This window comes from Pteropus medius, unplaced genomic scaffold (genome assembly GCF_902729225.1).
Source record: "Pteropus medius unplaced genomic scaffold, Ma_sr-lr_union100, whole genome shotgun sequence".
Classification (NCBI taxonomy): Eukaryota; Metazoa; Chordata; class Mammalia; order Chiroptera; family Pteropodidae; genus Pteropus; species Pteropus medius.
Window position 1 is genome coordinate 324,183 of NW_024342644.1, and position 21,391 is coordinate 345,573.

The following is a 21,391-nucleotide window of genomic DNA, read 5'->3' on the forward strand; positions in this document are numbered from 1 at the left end:
AAAGATCCCATCTTACTCCTTCATCTATTTAAAACATGATGTTTCATTTCCTCCCACTATAGCATATTCACAGGTGCAAATGGCAACAAACACCACGTTGCATGAAGGTCCCTGGCAGTATTCATTAGGAAGGTAGACAAAGGATGTTGAAATGCATTTGTGAATCCAAATAAATCATCTAATATCTATGACAATTTATTTTTCTAAGGAATGCTATCACCCATAATTCATTTATGAAATACAGCATTGATTTTATCCCTGACAAAATAAATATATTCCACAGGCAACCCACATACTTTGTGAACTTATTTCAGCAGATACTAAGACTTTTATGATATTGCATGATGGTGATTTCCCCCTTTCAACTTTTTATTGTTATTTTTTTTTTGGAAACTAACAGAATTTGGGCTATTTTTCTATATTTAAGTGAACATAACCTTCACAAATAGATCTCAAGAGTGGAGGAGGCAATAAAATGCTTAGTTGGTAGTAGTTTCCCATGAAACAGATATGGAATATAATCTTTAGTAATACTTTCACAAATAAATATGTATGATTTTACTTACAATTATATAGCAAGAGTCCTAAACTTTAGTTAGCATTACAATTACCCAGAGAACTTGTGAATTTTTTAGACATTCTCCTTTTACTATTTTGCAAGGACCTTTACTATTCCCCATAAAAAAAATGTGTTATGTTTCAGTGTAGAAATGCAGTGGACAATTAATATATTTAACAAGTATGGTACCTTTACTGAGGAACACCTGTCTCTTGTGTTCGTAGACTCTCTAAATATACTCATTTGTTCATTTGAAAAATATTCATTGGCTATAGCATGCGCTGTACAGGACACAAAATTGTTTTAAAAAATTAGTCCTTCCTTTGCTAAGTAGACAAACTAGAAGGGGAGGAAAACACTGCAAACAAAACATTATAGACCTATGCAATAAAAATTATCACTGGACTGCTGAAGAACAGAATATAGATTACAGAGGAGCCCCATTAACCTGTCCCTTGAACTCTACATTTATTTCCAACTGCTAATTTGACATCTCTATTTGATGTCTGATTTCTGACAGTTAACATGTAGAAAACTGAGCCCCTAATATTTTCTAAACTTACTCTACTTCTAGTTTTCTTAAATTCAGCTTCACCCAGGACAAAATATATGAAGTCATCTTAAGCTTCTCTCTCTACTTTATCCATTGCTGAGACTATATTCTATGTTTCCATTGTCTTTTGCTTGAATAATTGCACTAGTCTCTGAACTAGTCTCTCGCTTCCATCATTGATTGCTTTTATGTATTTTCAGTATAGCAGCCAGACTGAAATTGTTATAACTAGAGCCTTATCATGTTACTACTCAACACAAAACTCACCTTTGTCTTCTTATTTTTCTCTGAGTAAAAACCAAAAAAGAAAAAAAAAAAGAAAAAAAAGAAAGATCCATGAGGCCTTACACAACTTAGCTGCTTCTTTCTTCTATGACTTCAAATCTTGACAGTTTCCTACTTGATCATTCTAATGCAGCCACACTTACCTCCAATTTTTCCTTGAAAACGAGAGATATGCTCCGGAATCAGAGCCTCTGCTTAGAATGCTCTTCTTTCAAATGTCTCTATGGTTTTCGCTCCTTCAAATGTGTGTTTAAACTGTCACTTTTTGGAAAGCCCTGCCTTAGCTGTTCTTTCTTTATTAGTTAGGGTAAACGAACTACTGTAATCCATAGACCTAAATATATGTCCTATTCACACATAGCGGACATTTATTTCTCAGTCTTATAACAGTCCAAGGCAGGTAACCCTGGTGGGAAAAATCTTGATTGATGGAGTGTTTTCTTCACGTGGTGATTCATTTTCTATACTATCTTATGGGTCAGCCATGCACTAGGGCAGGAGTCTGCCTGCTTGCTAAATCTGGCTCACAAATGTGTTTCTATTTTTGTATGACTCTCTAGTAAAACATTTTTTTTTTTTTACATTTTAAGGAATTGTAGGGGAAAAAAATATATATGCAAGTCTATATGCCCCACAAAACATAAAATATTTACTATCTAGCCCTTTACAGAAAAAATTGCTAATACCTGGCCAGTGAATTAAGCTGTAGATTAGAGCCAGATTAAATGTAGACATCTAGAAGCCTTAAAGTTGCATATTTTTTTCTTTCTTTTACTAAATCCTTTAAAACAGAAAAAGAAAAAGAGATTCCAGCTTGTAAGCCATACAAAAGGAGGCAGAGGGCTGGATTTGGCCCAAGGCCATGGTTAGCTGTGCCCTGCTCCAGGCCATTCCCTCACTGGAGATGAAGTCTTTTTTAGGCTTCGATCCCAACAGACATAATGGAATTTTTTTTTTTTTTATTCGTGTTATGGAAACTGTCAACTTACTACCCTCACCGTGTGTTAAAAGAATGGGTTTTGTTAGTTAAAGGGGAGGGGAGAAAAGCATTTGTTTACTCTTCAGTACTGTCCTTCTGTTGCTCTGTCTAGTACATAATCCAGCAGGAGACTGGTAGCCAGTGGAAACCAAGGATTGCTGTACTCAAAGGTCAGAGCAGGCCTTGGGGATCATTTTTACTTGAGCTGAAGTTTTACTTTAGTGGACTGTAGGGGCCACTGAAGAGCAAGTCAGGACAACGAACTCCGGTAAAAAGGGGACTTTCCCTCTTATGTCCTATTTAAGCTTAAGAAACAAAGCACCTGTCACTATAAATATATATCTCTCTTCTGTGGTCTCTGTATTTATGCCAGCAAGATTCATTGTGAATTGTAACATTTTCTTCCATGTATGACTGGGATAATAAAAATAACAACCACATGCTAATAGTATTTATTTACTTTGTGTTGAATTTCAGGCATAACAGCACATGGCGAAGATATAAAATTATAACAAACTAAACCAGTGACTGTCATTATTTTGAAAACAGGAGAAATAAAATTTTCCTGAGTGTTAGGGAAAGAAACATTTGGGTGGAAAAAAAAAAAAAGACATGGAAATTGCGCTTGCCAAAACAAAGAAGTCATAAGGTGAAAATTTCCTTTGTTCTTGTGTGAATTGAGTTAATGTCAGTTGATGTTTAACTTAACGATGAGAACATTGGAAAAGAACTGGACTCATCTCACATTAGGTCATCTCACACCAGTCCTCATTTTCATTTTACTGTTTTGTACAAGATGGAGACCATTGAAATACCTAGGATTGCAGTGTAGTTACACTAGCACGGGTAGCATGTTTCAGTTCAATTCAACATATTTGTTTAGGGACTGCTATGTGCCACGTATGTTGCTAATGGATATGGATATAATAATAATTATGTTATGATCCTTGCAATTAATACCCTATAGTCTATTGGAGATGACAGCACCAGGAAGCCCATTGTGATACAATGTGGTTATCACTGTAAATAAAGCCATCATCACAGAAGAAGACTCCTCATATGGTATTAGCCTGGGAATCAGTCGATGTGGGTTCAAGACTTCAATTTGCCGTGGTGAACTTAGGCAAGGTATGATGGACTCTCTCTGCTGTATCTTCATCTATAGTGCTGGGGAAGTAATGCCTACTTCAGAGATATGAGAAGATACATCAATAATAAATAGATATATAGATGGATATATAGATCAATTACTAGATAGATAATGAGTGGTTCTATGTGATAACATTTGACATAGTGCTCGAGAAAAGTGTTTCTTCTTTCTTTTACCTAATGCTATTGCTAAACTAACCTAAAATACTTCAACATCAAAAAAAAAAGATTAAAAGTACTCAGATTTTTTCATAGATAATATAGAGGTTTGCTTTGAACACTATTCCATATTTTTATAGCTACTTTATGCATTTCAAATCTATCTTATCTTTGGCTCTACATACATTTACCAATTTACCTTTCATGACAACATTTCAATAATCAGAAAGGCCCCCACATTTGTGAATTAAAGGCAATATGCCACATTAGATTTCACTATTATCAGTCATAGCCTCATTAAATGCAATTTTAAAAAAACACATTTCGTTTTAGTGTTTCACAGGAAATATATTTCTTTTGTTTGACTGGAATGTGATTTTTTCCCCCTATCTCTGCCTTTGAGTATTGAGTTTTTAAAATTCTTTGGATGAGCATATTTTTGCACATATTTAACATCTGTAAAATACTTTTAAAACAATTATTGACTATTCAGAGTACGGTAATTAGCATATGTGTGAAAATATATGATTTGAACATCCACTTGTTAAAACAGTAACAAATATGTATTTTTTGTTTATTTGAAATGTCAAGGGGTCCTTGCAATGTATGTCTTATTACAAATGCTTTTAATTTATATTACAGGTGTATTTTATTATATAATATTAGAATACTTGAAAATGAATTCATTATGTATTTTATTATATAATATTAGAATACTTGAAAATGAATTCACATGGCTGGAATTAACAGAAGCCTTCTAGTAGCATATATGAATGTTTTCTCTCAGCTATGTGCTTTACTGTAGTAGGATTAAATGTGAGAATATACTCTCAATTATCAGTGAATTCAAAAGGAAAATATGAGCCATGTTAGAGTGCAAAAATAAATATAAAAAGAAAATTTTAAAACCCTGCGTTATATCATCCTCCAGACAAGTCTTTGCCTAAACCACCCAAGATAATTTTTTTCTTCTGTGGTTATTTTATCTTTATGTGCATGGGCTTCAGTGAGTCTTCAGTGCAACTTTCCAATATTATCAGAAACCTGACCACTCACCTAGAGGTTTAGTGTGTGTGTGTGTGTGTGTGTGTGTGTGTGGTGTGTTTTGATTCCTGAATTAATGGTCTTGGGTAGAGTGAGACTGCTGAAAGTGTCACAGCACTCGAGTTTTAAAGGATAAGATGAACCAAAGATTGTGCCCATCTTGAAGTTGGAGAGGGACGCCTGAATGTATATGTGTCTGGAAGAAAAAAAAAAAGAGCAGTTTACTGTTGTAGGAGACATTAATAGCATGACTTAAATGATGCAATCCCAGGACCTCGTGCTTTGGAATTTGTGTGTAATCTTAAGGACAATTAGTTGGCATAGAAGCTTCTTGTGTAGGTTGGAAGGGCAGAGGGCTTTGCATAATCTTCATTATCTTCTATCCCCATGAGCCAGATAGTGAAAAGAAAATTGAGTAAGGGAAATTGGAGGAAAATGTGAAGATTCTGTTTTGCTGTAAAAGAGTTTTGAATAGTAGCAAGACTAAACACATATAAATATATTGTGGCATTTCCTGATACAGGAAAAATTCGGGGAGAAGAAGTAGACTAGGTTGAAGGCTTCCTCCTGGAATGTTATCAGTATTGTCAGATGTTATATTAAGCAGATTTCATTTTTGTATGGGAATACAGTTCCCCAATTTTTACATATAAAGCCATTATGTTACTTATGAGTCTGATTAGTGATATAGGAAAAGGTAAGGGCAAGATCTTGTTTTAAGACACACGAAGTCATCGTAGCAGGCTGTAATAGTCAAAGGCTTCCAAGAAGAGGCCAACAAGAGCTGAATAATGAAGAAAAAACAAGAGTTAGAGGTGGAGTGGAGAGAGTAGGAACAAAAGAGGATGAACGTATGGGAGACAGAGGAGACAGTAGGATGCTTCAAAGAGAGGGAGTTACAGTATGTTCATTTCACTTAGATCTGTCCTGATTCCTGTTGTAATGGAGGAGCAAATGTAGAAAGAAAAGAAAGGGTGGAGAGAGGAAGTAAGGAAAGAAGAAGGTTAAATAAAAGTAATAAGCAAATGCTTAGTAGACTATATTAGTTCTTTTCTGCAGAATAATGATATGTTGAATATTTTAAAACTCAAAAAATTATCATTTTCAGGATGCCATTACTTTGAAGTTGTTTTTAAAATATCAGAATGAATTAGCATTTCTCAGTCATCAATCTTATGTATATTGACTGCCTATGATGATTTTTGAGTGCCTGACACCAAATTTACCAATCAGGAGACACAGATAACTAAATTATTTTCATATCTTCAAAGAGCTTACAGTCTAGTTTCATAAGGAATCACTACTTTAACTATTTATTAAAATGCTTATGTTCTTTTTAAAATCATTGCTAACATAATTCTCATTTCCAGTTCCCTACCTTATTTACAACTCCTTAAAGAAAGAAGCAACAGAATGCAGCAGTAAAGAACAAAACGGACTCACATATATAATGGACAAATTGGTGATGGACAGAGGGGAAGCGGGTAGAGGCACTGGGAGAATGAGGTGAGGGTTAAAGAAGTACAAATTAGTAGTTGATAGTTGGTCACGGGGATGGGAAGCATGGCAGAGGGAATGCAGTTATCATTAATATGATGACTTGGTGGAGGGCCAGGGGAGGGAGGGAGAGCAATTGGGGGGATCGGTTTATGAACTATATAGATGTCTAACCAATGTATTGTATACTTGAAACTAATTTAAATAAATAATTTTTTTAAAAAAGAACAAGTATTAGTGTGAACATTTTCAAAGCACCAGTGAGTGTTCTTGAATTCTATCAGCCACAGCAGATGGAAGCCCAAAGAGTCTTAGAAACATGAGTTTAAAAATGCGGTTCTTGGATTATGGTGCTTAAAAATGTCTGTGGATAATTTACAGCAATATCTTTGGAATTTCTTTGGCAATCAGAGCCTCTCTATTTCACTTTGTTTAGGTCAGAAAAAAAAGATAAAAAAAAACTGCTGCGATGAAGCTGTGCAGGTAGAGTTTCTGTATACACCTTCCTCCAGAGTAAGAGTGGCTTTCCAACAACAGATCTGAGTACAGTCACTTTCTGCTTCAGAGAAAAAGTTTTTGAACTATGAAGGTGAAAGAAAACCAAACATTTTCTTTTAACTGGAAGAGATATTGTAGATTATCTAATATGAACTCTTAATTTTCTAAGAAAAGAAATGGAGACCAAGAACTTTGAATTATTTATTTAATATAACTGAGTTAGTGACAGAGTTTAGATTATAACCTACATTTTCTGACTTTTGAAACAATGTTCTTTCTTACCATGCTATGCCACCTCAAGTTATTTAGTGCAGATTTCAAAAAAATATATATTAAACCTAATAGATTTCAGAATTTATTTCAAAGGTTCTCAGAGACAAGTTTCAGCAAAATAGTAATTGTGAATAAAATTTGATTCAACTATTTTTAAACAGGTGCTTCCATTTGTAACAAGAAAAAAAAGAACCTTTCTTTAGTCAATTGCCAAGAATATTATGTGAACAGAAATGCAAATTGGAACATCATTCAGTCCCCTCTCTTCATTCTCTGAAAAACCTTTTGTTTCTAAGTAGAAATTAACTAGAGAAAAGAGCCCCTTCGCCTGAAAGGCGGGCACCCACATTATTAGACTTGCTGTGCTGCCTTCCTCTCTCCTCCTGTTCCTACTTTCAGTATCTAGAAGGTATAATTGCATTTTCCTATGGCATTATATTCTTAATTATGCATTTTCCATTTATTCTGAATAACTGAAGAATACCACCACTACCCACCCCCAGTCCCCCAAAAAAGAGGGAGAAAGGAGGAACAAGGGTGAAAACAAGAGAAAAAAAGAGAAATCACATTTTGCAAGCTGCTAATCATTGTAAAAAGTCACAAAGGGCATTGGAGAAGGTAGAAAAATGCCATTTAGCAGAGAGAAATAAACATACTCCAGACTACATTGGAGTTGGGCATAGAAGAAAAAGCTACCTGATAGTAAAGTAAGTAGATTGGAAAGAGCATGGAAATAAAACCCAGTATCACACAAGGAGAAGAAAAAAGAATAGATTTGGTCAGTCCTAGCTGAATGTATTGAATGAGTCAATATCAAATATAAAGTGCTTATGGCCATTTTTAGCAGCTCCCGCTGATTTTCTTCTGTAATTCAGGAGTGGCCTTTAGTGTCACAACCATTCTTTTTCTTCCTCCTTTCTCCACAACTCTCTGCTAGTTTCTTCGAAAGTCAAGTCTCTGAAGATCTTATTTTCCAAATGGACTCTTCAGTGACCACCCTGATTAGTACAAAGGGCTGCAATACAACCTATCAACTTATAGGCAGAAATAGTATGGTAACTTTTATTTCCAGCTTTAATCTCAGGTTCAAACATAAAGCCTACAGCTACAACCTCAAGAATAGATCAATGTCAAAGGTAGCAAAGGAGGTCAAACTGAATGCAGAGAGAGCTTGAGGCAAGTGAAAATCATACCCAGGTAGCAAGTCATCGTAATTCTACTTCATGAATACTTTACAAAGCAGGGACTGGTGGTCCCAAAACCATTTAAGGCTTTTATTGCTTTGCCAGGCAGCCTGTATAGAATCTCAACTGTCAAACATGAGCACCCTGAGGGCTCTCTAAGGTCGGTAAAGTTTTTAGTTCATTCGTTGTTCTGTCTATATAAAAGAAGTTGAGTTTATAATAGAGACTTTTGTGCACTAATAGCTTCATTCCAGATATTAGATGCATGTCTGTAGCTCTGATGCAATAAGCACAAGCATCTACGTTGCGGTGGAAGACACAAGCTATGTAAGCACGGTTAGCATTCGCTGTATTTCAATACATTCAACACATTCAAATAAGTTTAGTGAATAAAAGTGGAAAAGTGGAAAAAGAAAAAGAATAAAGGAAGAATGAAAATCAAACAAAAATCAGGCAGGAATGAAAAAGGGTAGGAGAAATAAGAACGGCAGGAAAAGGAGGAAGAAGTAAACTAGAGAAAATCTGAATAAGAGGACAGAAGCAGAGGATCTACTAGATTCAACTATAATGCCACTGAATTGTGAAATTCAATTTTTCAACAGTAAACTTATTTTTCAAGTTAGGCATTGAAATAGATGTCATTATGGGACATGACCTGGCTATTAAATTAAATTAATAAATATTAATAGCCCATTTTGATTTTTAGGACAAGCAGTTGAGCTTTAGTTTGTAAGGAAAATTCATAGCTTATTTTTTATAGTTAAAAATTTGATATGAGAGAATGCAGGGCTAGCAGGTGGGGATGGCCAGGTGAGGAACAAACATAGATCCATATGCAAAAAGATTTTATAGATAACAATACCGAAAACTATTTAGTCTACTATTTTTAATTTAGACATGATATATTATAATTGTGATGAATTATTATGGCACATCTGTTTCTAAAAAGTATTAGCCTTTACTCCAGATGACTGACCTCTATGATCTTAAATCTATTTTGGGGTTAACTCTGATCTTCTACCAAAAATGAAATATAAGATTTACACAATGAGTGTCATGAATGTGACACTTTCCCTAAATATCACACATACACACACAGACACAGACACCAAATCCATTACTTAATAAAGCAGTCCCCCTAATCGACTCTCATTTCTATTTCTATCTCTATCTTTATTTTCGAGATTCAACATTCAATTATCTAATTTTCAATGTCATGAGAAATGCTTCCATAATCATTTCAGTGAAAGAACAGAATATAGCCCTCAGTAACTTTCAGAATTCTGTGGAAATCATGTGTAGAAAAACCCTGGAAGTAGATATAAAATGTGTAATGTTAACGTTGGCTGTCTGGTAGGTGATGGATTAGAGACGATTTAGACTTTTTTCTTAATGCTTCTATGAATTTCCCAAATTTTCTACAATTTGGAAATTATTTTAATGATATTGTTATTTAATGAGAATATGTTGTTGGTGTTGTTATTCTTGTCCAAGTGGAAAGGAAAGTGAAGCCTGCATGTCATGCAACAGTAACTAACTACTTCTAAGGCTCTTTGAAACCTTAGGTCTCAGTGAGGTTTCTCAATTTTTTTTGTTTTATTTACTTTTTCCCCAGCTCGAGTTTACCTTAGCGATATCTTGACAATGCTTTCAAGAGTGATCAGTACTCTTTAGCAGCCTTCAGGAAAGTCACGTTTCAGTACTAATTTCATTTACAAAATGTGTGCAGATTCAGTTACACATACTATTCTCTTACAACTAAAATTCTAAACTACTTTAAAGAAATAAACCAGCTCGTTTTAAGTATGTCAACGTATTGGACCAAATTGAAAATCCGTAGTCACAATAATTTAATTAAAAAATTGCTTTTTTAAAAATGCCTCCACTGAGCCAAAAAATGAAAATAGAAAACTTCGGTTCACCTGTTTAGCGGAATTTTAAAATGATAAAAATATGTCTGCTATCTAACCCATATGAGCATTACTTTACTCAGGAAACTGGCTATCACCTTTAAAGTATTTATAATATTCATTAAAGTGAAAGAAAAAGGGGAGATAAAAAAGTCTTAGAACATGTAAGAGTTCAAACAATATTTTTACATTACAGTATTACTTATTAATGAATTTAAGATTAATTAATAGACCTATAAATTGGTAAAACAAAGTTACATCTATTTCTTTTTATTTTTTAAGTTCGTTAAGGGAGGCTATTGCAAGAAATCCTTCAACATGATGGAGAATTCATCCTCCCTTTGTCTTCACACGTGCCGCAGTGTCCTTTTGTTAAAATTTCCCCTTTAGAGAAGCTCTCATTTCAAATGGAATATGGGCACAGATACAAATACAGGTATAGGTATAGATACAGACAGATATAGAGCATCTAGTATGAGAGAGTAAGGACAGGGTGCTTCTGGTGTAATTTTCTTTTAGAATATTATTGGCTTAAAACCATGTGTTGAGTTACAGAATCAGAATATAGCCCCTGCATCTGACACTGCGGCACTCCTGAAGAAATGTTTGCTCCAACTGCATCTGTTTAGGAACAAAAGGTGGAGAAAGAGATAATGTAAAATCATGAGAAGAATCAAGATATATAGCTAAGGAGGTGAACATGCTAATCTCTTGTATTTGTATGACAGTCTGTAACATCCCTTGTCCACTTAAGGCACATGGTCTTGTAGCCATCAACGGTCTCCGTGTGTCATCTTCCTCACAAAAATTTTTCAACGCAGATAATCACAGAAGAGTGGTTATTCAGTGATTTCTCTTTTTAACAATGTTGCATGAGATCATATGATGTTGACCAACGGGAATCACTGGCAAATTCATTATATAAAATATCCTGTTATTCTATAATTTTACATATAATTATAAAGTTTAATTAATAACTAGTAAAGGAAGATAAAGGGAGTGTTTTTTTTTTTTAACAGAGACTCGTGAAATAGGTTTTTTTTTTCTAAAGTGCTTAAAAGCATGAGTTAAAAGCAATGAAAGTGACATGCAAGGAGGTGATATTCTGGTGCTACTGTAAAGCCCAGATGTCCTTGAACTAGCCTGCTGTTTTACTACCGTATGGAAGAAAAATCACCACACGGGCACTTAGAAATTAATTGCTCTACCAAGTTTCTGTACCAGGATGATCTAGACATTATGCATATCTTTCTATCCTTTTTAAAAGAAAAAAATCACACACACACACACATGAAAAGATTGTTCTCTACCATAAGAGAGAGATTTGGGTCAATAAGTTCTTACCTGGGCATTCTAGCCCAGGTTTCATAAGCTTTTCTTCAGAAACCAAGAGGATGGCATGCTTCAGTAATAGTGGAATGAATTCTGGAGGTGAGTTTTGCAGTTTTATCTGCTTTGATAGCAGTCCTCATTTCAAATCTACCTCAGCAATTTTTCCTCTAGAATAGACGAAAATGTTATTTCATGTCAGTGGTAATTCCATAGGTCTTTATACTCTTTTAATATGAATTCCAACATTTACAAGAGTGGAGAGTCACATTTCCTCATTCCGCCAGTAAACTAGTGCTAAATGCACATTCCATCATACTGTTTATGGTTTGTGCATGTGTTTGTGTAAGTGCACATGCACACATATCTCCACCTCCTCCTGGAGTGTTTCCCAATAAAAATGTAAAAATATAAACTTTGCAGCCTGTGTTTCACATTCCTTCTAATAAATCTTGTCCAACATATACAAATCAGCATAGAAATAACTCATTGTTATATTGAGAAAAGAGAGCTCAGAAGAACGTGACTCTCTGAATATATTTTAATTATAAGAAAAATAAATAGAAATAGAAAAAAATAAACTCTTCACAGTATCAAGAGGATAGGAGTCAGAATAGTGTGTCTCCAGAAGAACTCGTGTAATTATTTGTCCTCTACAAATCATTATCAGAGCAGATGTTTGTCTTTTGAGTTGACAAGAAATTCTTTGCCAAACCAAATAGTGTTGGGAAGAGATTGGTACCTTACAAACTTTCATAGTTTTTTTTTAAGTTCATGATTTAGTACCTGTGAAAGTAGGAGGCTGCTATCCCAGCAAGTTCCAAGATTGATTTCTTCAAGTTCATCCTTGCCAGCCTCATTTGACATGTACAAACACAATCAATATAGTTATACCACAGGTAATCACTCATTAGAAAGACTCCATCCATTTCAAGTGTTACTCGTATCAATTTATCATTTCATTTTCGTGCACGTCAGAATAGTGTATTTACCTTTCACTGGCGTAATTTGAATAGACAAGGTTAATATCAACTTAATTTTCCTTTAATGGTAATTTAAATGGTATACTTTGATAAACATAAAGCTCTGAGTAGTCTGCTGAAGAAATTCAATCACAAATTGTCTCAAACAGAGCCATGTTTTTGAAGGATGGTTGTTCATCCTATTTTACTTAGTCTCCTCCCTTTTGTGTAGTATAATAACAGACTAATACGGGGCCTGAGGCATGTTGATGAAATTGACATTCACCACCAAACTGAATCTTCTTTTGGTCAAGTCGGTTGCAAGAAATGTCAGTTTTATTATGCAGGACTTTGAATGTCCTGTCTTTCCATAATATAATTGGGAAAATAGAGCATGTGAATTGATATCCTTATTGCTTCTTTGCTTACTTCTTCTCTGTGAAACTCTTATCATCATTCACGAATCAATCTTAGTATTATTAGCTATAAGGCCTTCACTGGCAATACCAGGGTGATCTAGTCATTCCTCTGTGGGCCCAGAACACCTCCCATATCACTTACAGCATGTGTTAGGATTATTTGTTCAAGTGTCTATATCTCTGACTAGACTCTGGTCTGCCTATTCCACAGTAGCTGAGCTATAGTCATATCTCTTTCAGGCACATGCAAAGCTTAGAGGGCACATAAAAAACACTGTATTGATAATAATACTCATTCATAATTTATGTTTAATATATTTTTATCCTGTGGTGAAAATGCAATGTTTTTCTCTTCTATTATATTTCTTGTGTCCATATGTTCCACTCATTAAATACATTTGTTTTCAAGATCTGGATCATGAGTCATCACTTGTGGAAACCTTTATAGTTTAAGAGGTGCTTTCAAAGTAAACTAGCTTGCTGAGAGCTGACATCAATCTGTGAAGATAGGAACTGTAATCCTTATTAGGAAAAAGACAGAGAATGATGACAGAGTATAACAGTAGATGTTTACTTACATACTGTATTTCTTACTTACTTCCTCAACTCCATGTGAGTGAAGATTTGTTTTTATTCATTACTAATTTCTCAACACTTAGATAATCCCCGGACATAGTAGATGATCAATAAATATTTGTTGAATAAATTAATATATACATGAATAAACAAACATTGCTATATGGTTATTAAATCAAATCTTACCCAGGACTTCTATGCTTTCTTCATTTATTTCCCTGCCTTTTCTCTCAATGGCTGTTCTAAACCTTAACCACTCTGATCAAGGTTTCCTTTCCCTTCTTCCAGCTGAAAACCTGGAAAAATTGTCATAGACAACAGAGAGGCCTTTAGGCAAGAACTCTCTTATCTTCTTGCCTGCACATATCACAAGAGCATTGCAACTGCATCTTTATCCTCCCCTCTCCCCTTCAAAGCTGATCCTCACCATTATTATCTTTATTCCACTCCTCTCCACTGTCTCCTGAACCTTTTCTCATTAAGTGTTCAATCTTTCCTGCTAAATTAATCTATTTTCTTTATTCTGGCTTTTTTTTTCTCTCTCAAATCTTGAATATGATAAGTCACTCTTACTGTATAAATTGTATTTCTCCTCTTGATATTAGCCTCCTTCTCTTCCTTTACAGACTAGACTCATCTGCATTTCCCTATTCTCTTCATCTTTCAATTTCATATTACTTCCATCGATATATCTAGTTTCTAGCTCACCAATGCCCTATACCGATAATCGCTGAACTCTTAGTTGCTAAAACTAATGGATATTTTCAATTATTATCTTATTTAGTTTTTGTGAAGTTGGGTTCTTTTGACCTTTTCTTGGATTTTAGAACACTTTTTCTTTCATAACTCCTCTCTGGTTCTACCTCTGTCTTTCTGACCATTGTTTTTCTCTCTTTACATGTCCTTTAAAATGATGGTGCTTCCTGTGCTTTCTAACATTAGTCTTTGGTTCTCTATTTTTTTTCTAAATATGACTTCTTGACAGTCTTATCTATTACAATAATTTAGTTACCACATAAATGCCAGTTACTCTTAAATCTAACTCTGGTGACCTTCTTTACCTCTAAATTATGAATCTCAAATTATAAATTTTCCAAAATTGAATTATTCCCTGAAATTTGTTTAATTCTAAAATTTCATTTTCTTTTAAAATGAATATTACTATCAACACAGTAACCTAAACCAATTTAAATCTTTCTCCTTTTTATGATCTATATATAATTAGTAATTAATTTCTCTCAAATTATACTACTAAATAATTCTTATTTCTTTCTATTTCTCTCCATTTCTACTTCTGCTGCTTTCTTGCAAGTCTTTATCAATATAAAAAAATTTTAAAAGGAAACACCTTGAAAATTATGGCTTTAGATATATAAAATTATATTTTTAGGTATAAGATAACTTGCTATTTCTCTAAACAAAATGAGATCTTAGAAATTGTAAACAAGCCAATGTAATAGAAATGAATAAGGTCAAAAATAACCAGCAACACACAGATTTATTTTCTGATTCAGAAAGACATAAAAATGAGAGTAAAAATGTTGATGAACATTTTTTGATTTGGACTAAACTCATAATGTTTGAAAGTGGCTGTGGGTATTTTGACAGACACACTGCAGCCCACTTTACCCACCCTTGGTTTGATTTATTGTAATGTATACATTACAATACAAAGCTGGGACTCGGCAGGTCTTTGATCATTTATATTGCTATTATATGAAATTAAACTGGTATAAAGCTCTAAAAGGAGAGTTCCTAATACCCCAGCTTTACCTATATATTGCAGAACAATAATTCTGCAAATAATGCCCTAAGACTTTCAGAATAGTGAAAACATATTTAAATAAATTACAAGGCATTGTCAAAATTCAGCAGGCTTATGATCTATTCACTACTTAAGTGATGAGAGAAACCTTGGTACCAAATACATTATTTTCCCGACATAATGATAATATTATTCTCATATTTTACCTAAAGCTTCAACTTCAATATTGAAAGAAAAGAGCAAAGCAATACTTACCCCCATATATATTTCTGGAAGAGTGCTACCACACAAATCTGGTGTACTTTTCTTGATAGAAAAACAATAGGGACATATTGTGTCCTCATTAAAATGTCAGGAAGTTGGAGTCATATTTCCACTTCTTCTACTTATTCATTATGTGCCCTTCTGTCACCTCATATACATTGCGATGAAGTAAAACCTGTTTTTAATATTACAAGGTCTCAAGTTGCAGGTGAGGTGGGGAGCAAATGTATTTGTTGGACATATGATAGGGCTATCAAAAATATATGCAAGCAGCTACATAAACTGTGAAACATAAGTCAAGTTCATTTTGCTACAGTGTAAAAATATAACTTTTTTATGAAGATGAAAAACTATGAGAAATTTGGCATATTACTCAACTAATCCTAAAACCACAATATTGAATCTCTTTCTTGACCTCTTGGAATTATTTATTGATAGTAAAAAATGTATAGTATAACAATGTTTAGCACACATAATTTTTAGCAGCATTAAAATTTAGTGGTTCAGAACATATGACTTATAGTGAAAAAAATCATGTGTTTGAGTTCTAACCCATATCTGCTTTTGTGTGTTTATGGACAAGTTACAATCTGAGCTTAAAGTCTCTTGAAGCTGAAAAGGCCTATAATAAAAATACCAACCTCATAAGTATGTATGTGGTAGTGAATGTAAAGTGTTTAGTACATAGCAAAATCCCTGGTAAATGTAACATAATCTTTAGGTTATTATTATCACAGAGATTCAGTTATAAAGATAATTAATAACACCATTCTTTAAAGGCCAAAATGAGGACAGAGATGATTCTGAATATAACACCATGTTGTATATGCAGATGTTCCTTTGTTACAGCCAAACTTTTATGATTCATTGGTGAGAGAGCAGCAACATAAATGTATAGAATCTTAAGAGAGTTCTTTAATAGAATTTCAAAAGAACTTGAATTTGCAAGACATCAACACGAGAGGAACAACTTTTGTGGGTTTGTAGAAATAGTGGAGATAAAATGAAGAGGGTCTGGATTTCCTTCTGCACCTGTGGAGATAGAGCTTGAGATGTACAATTAGCAAGTTATTGCTGGAAGTGAGTCATGGACAAAGGGACATAAATTATAGGATGATGTACTGTTATGAAGTGGAAGAAAGTTGAGCAGAAGAGAGCCAGAAAGTTCACTTACTTGAAGATTTATCTTTGCATTCAGTGTAAGGAGTTACTTAGATAAATTTAGTTGTTAAAGAACTGGAGGCAAAAGAACTCCCAGTGCAGGGCAATGGACCTGTAGATTCGGGAAAGAGCAGTTTCCCTGCAGCCATTCCCCTTTCCCCAAAGGCAGAAAACCAGCTGACCCAGGGCTCCTCAGAAGACCCATCAGCCTTTCTGCTTCCATGAATGCACATTAGTTATATTATTGTCTAAAAATATTTGCTTGCTTCCTATCTCGCAGGGACAGAGGAAGAATTAATGGTATGAATTTTTTCAAGCAAGTCAAGACCCCTAGAGACATGCAACATAAATATCTTATGATTGTACACGTTATTCCTTCAACTTGTTTTGTACCTGATAAATAGGAAAAGAAGATGTATGATTTATCTTGCAAACTTATTAATATTTCTTTTAAAATAAAGTCAGATTTCATTAAGTGTATCCTTTGGATTTTGAGAAAATGTAAATTTTTAACGAATCGTTTTTACCTGTTTTGTGTCCGCATCAGTGATTTACATGATAAACATATTCTTATTGCATATCCTCATATCTAATATATTTTAATCCTTGGAAATAGCCAATACAAACATTCTGTTTCAACGTTATTTTTTTGTTCAAGCACATGTATTCTCTCTTTACCATCCTATAGACTCCCATCCCTTGTAAAAAATATAAAAAAGATCTGAAGTAAAGTGGAAATACATAAAAGAAATTCTATAAATACCTATAGGTTCTTAAATAAACCATTATATTTTTCTTCAGTAAAAAAACATATTTTATGCTCGGCGACTTGAGCCAATACATTGACATTAACCTCAGTTAAAGAACAACAGCAGCAAGATATTTTAATAAGATGAACAGACTGCTGACCAGTAGAGCCAGCACCTTCCTAATGTATGTGCTCCATCCTGATTCATTTAGAAGGCGCTTACACACGTGTTTTTGCATATCTGTGTTAACCTATTCTGTTTATGAGGAAGGGAAACTTTCTGTAGCAGTATGCTGTGGATATTTTTCCCCTCAGAGCACCAATGAATTATTTAGTACTTGATTTGTCCAAGAAAAGCTTGGCTACACTACGGTTGCAGAGTTATGCTGTAGAAATAGAATATTGTTTAAGGAATTATTGGTGCAAAAAAGGCAACTAAAGCAGAAGGCACAGTTGGTTTTCCAAATATACATACACAGCACTCTCATTTATCATAATTCAAGAGCTTTATGGGAAAATTCTAGCGTGTTTGCCTTTATAAAACTGTCTTTATGTTCTATGTGCATCTGTTGGCTGGCATTTCCCCAACCCCCTTCTCTGTAGCCTTCTGTATTAATTTTTTAAGGGTCTCCTTTTGTCACATATTCAAGATAAGAAGAATATTTCTTTTACATCATCTCCTATTTCTTAATACTTCTCAGTATCATAGTAGATAGAATTATCTATATAAGATGCATTCAATAACATGTTTACTTCTTTTAATGTTTTCTAGAACCTTATCATTACTTGTTTTTGATTAAAAATATGTAATTTCTTCCCCTCCCCACAATGACTTTTTAAAACTGGCAGTTCTCATTATTTTATCTTCTTGTATACTAGGATCCTAATCCAGACAGTCCTTACTTAGCTTGGTTGTGATATGCACAGATTTCAGTTGCCCTGTTTTATTTAAATAACACTGGGGTTCCAATGACATGCTCGAATTTCAACTACCACGGTATATTAAGTGTGAGTAATTGCATAAAGTACAAACTTCGCTGCTAGCTTTTCAGCCCACAAATCACCACACAGATAACAGATGAGCATCATAACTGATGATCAATCACGTCACTTCGTTCAAAGTCTGTTGATGATTGGTCCCTGCACAGCTGTTGTTCAGTTTATACAGACGGCAAAGCATGTCGTTGTTTCTATTTCTTTTCTCTCAGTGCTACAACCAGATGACATTATATAACAATAGATACTTGGAGTTGGGAATTGGCCAACAAACATGAAAGTGCAACAAAGAAACAAAACATGATAACATTGGGAATAAAATTTGAATTGAACATAAATGGAATTCTAGAAGAAATAGCTGATTCTGAGAATGTTGACCCTTGACTCTAAACTCTAGACTCACTGCCTGGACTGCAGATATGCAACGAGAGACACTTCCTGAAAGCAAGATTATTGATGTAAATAAGAAAAGTGGATGCGATAAAAAAGGGTAAAGATGTCCCAGAACAAATGACACTTACATAAAGCTTCATATAAAAGGAACTCTCAGTTATTTCATATCATGGCAGAGCAAAAAATAATGTTAAAAGCTAATAGAAACTTAGAAAGGAGTGTGATGATTCACTAAGGTATAGAAAAGATTCTTACTCCTTATTGTAATTTATACTATGAGAAAAAAGCAAGTACTTTTCAAATGACTCTTGATAAGTGCTTTACAAAGGACAAAAGCACATGTTTTCAAAGTTTCTAATGTTTAAAATTATAATGTACTAAATAAATATTAATTTTAGTATTTTTATTCCTCTTTATACTTTTAGCTGATATTAAGAGAGTTTTTTAAAGGGTTAACACTATTTTTAAGGTTTACAGAACAGTTGTATTATTTTTCATTGCTTATTATAATCACATTGCATGGCTTTAGTTATCACAGTCATTTTTACAGTGTGCAACATTAGTGTGCAAAACAAGTGTCTTACTTAAAAGTTTAAAATACATTCATGAGCTGCTTAATGATGGAGATACATTCTAAGAAATGCATCATTAGGCAATTTCATCACGGTGCGAACATCATAGAGTGCCCTTACACTAATCTAGCTGGTATAGCACACTACACACCTAGGCTACATGGTATAGCCTCTTGCTCCTAGGCTATAAACCCATACAGCATGTTACTGACAAAACAGCATGAGATTGATTCAAACAGAAGAGAAAATGATGTGATCAGAGACATGAAAAACACAAGGGATGTGAGGCTGCTGCCAGCATAACACAGCATACTGTTTTACTGCAAACATTTTTTTTTATAAGTAGAAATATTACACTCTAAAATAACAATAAAAAGTATAGTATAGTGAATACATAAACCAGTAAAATAGTCATGTGTTATCATTATCGAGTATTATGTTCTATACATACTTGTATGTGCTATACTTTTATATGACTGGCAGCACAGTTGGTTTGTTTACACCAGCATCATTGCAAATAAGCAAGTAATGTGTTTCACGATGATATAATGGCTACGGCATCACTTAGTCTTAGGCTATAGGAATTTTTCAGCTCTATTATCATTTTTATTATTATCATGAGACCTCCATTGAAATGTCCTTCATTGACCAATGTCTGACTATATAGGAAAGTTGTACTTCTATCAGTTCAGTATCCCAGATTGAAAACTTTATTAAGTGTGTGAAGTACTTAGTGTTTCTTAATGTCATATCGTATACTTAATGACACATTTACTGATAAAAATCAAGAGTATACTTTGTTCTGAGGCCATTTTGTAAAAATGTTCTGTGTAACTGATATTCCAGGAAATTCAAATCAAGAAAGTCACTGTCTAGGTGCCAAAATCATGACCTCAATGGAGACTAGAGTGCTTCCACTACTTTTCCAGGTTTTTAAGTTGTAACAAATGAATGGCATTTTGTTATGTAAACTTTTTTAAAATTTGGGATATGTTACCCATTTGTTTCTAAAGATTCTCCAGGTTCCATTATAAATCACATCTCTCTCTCTTCATACTGTTTCTTTAAACTATTGTTAGGAATAAAAAAAATAAAAACATTAAAATTAAAATAAATAAGACAGCCATATGAAGAATGCCTCTGCAATTTTTTTTTTTTTGCAATATTGCAACTGAAATTATTTTCATTAAGATGCTTATCCTTTATAAAGCTTTTAGGTGTAAAGTTTTCTTATGCAGTTCAGGATGAAGGATATCAAAAAAAAAGTTTTGAACAGGTTTGAACTTCTGTATCTGTATTCTCTACTGTTTCTGTAATTAATTTCCATAAACTTATTAGCTTGAAACAACATAAACTTATTATCTTACAGTTTTGGAAGTCTGCAGTCTTATAATCAAGGTGTGAGCAGGGATCCATTCCTCCTGAAGAATACTGGGAAGCATCCATTTGCTTGCCTTTTCTAACTTCTGGATACCTCTTTCTAGTCTTTGTATGTCAGAATCAGCAACAGGGTGTGGAATTCTCATGCTGCCATCACTCTGCTTTTTTGCACCTGCTTTTAAGAACTCATATGGTCAGATTGGGCCAACTCAGACAATGCCCATCTTGATCTTAATCGTAACGACAATTGTAAAATCCCTTTCGTTATGTAAGGTTCTGAGAATTAGGACATGGGCATCTTTGGGGTCCATTATCCTGCCTACCGAAGTATGTGGCAATGAGAATAAGAAAACAATTATGTTACTCCTGACTCATTTTCTGCAAAACTCTGAGCTGCAAAACATGCTCAGTTGTCATAATTTCAGATTATGCTTTTCCTTCTTGATTTTTTTCTACCATTTCCCCTTTGCTATCTATTTTCCGCTCTTATTGTGTTAAGGTCTTTATTGTACCTGTGCTTTTACTACAAACTAGTCGTTATTTTAATTTTTCCTTTACTAATGAATAAAGTTAAACAAAAATAATATTTACAATGCTTACTTAATACTTCAATCTTTTAATTTGCCAAATAATGATTTTAAAAGATAGAACAAAAATGTTAATTTTAACACACACAAAAAAAATGGAGGATGGACATGATCACAGAATAAAAGACATTTCTTCTGAAGAAAATAGA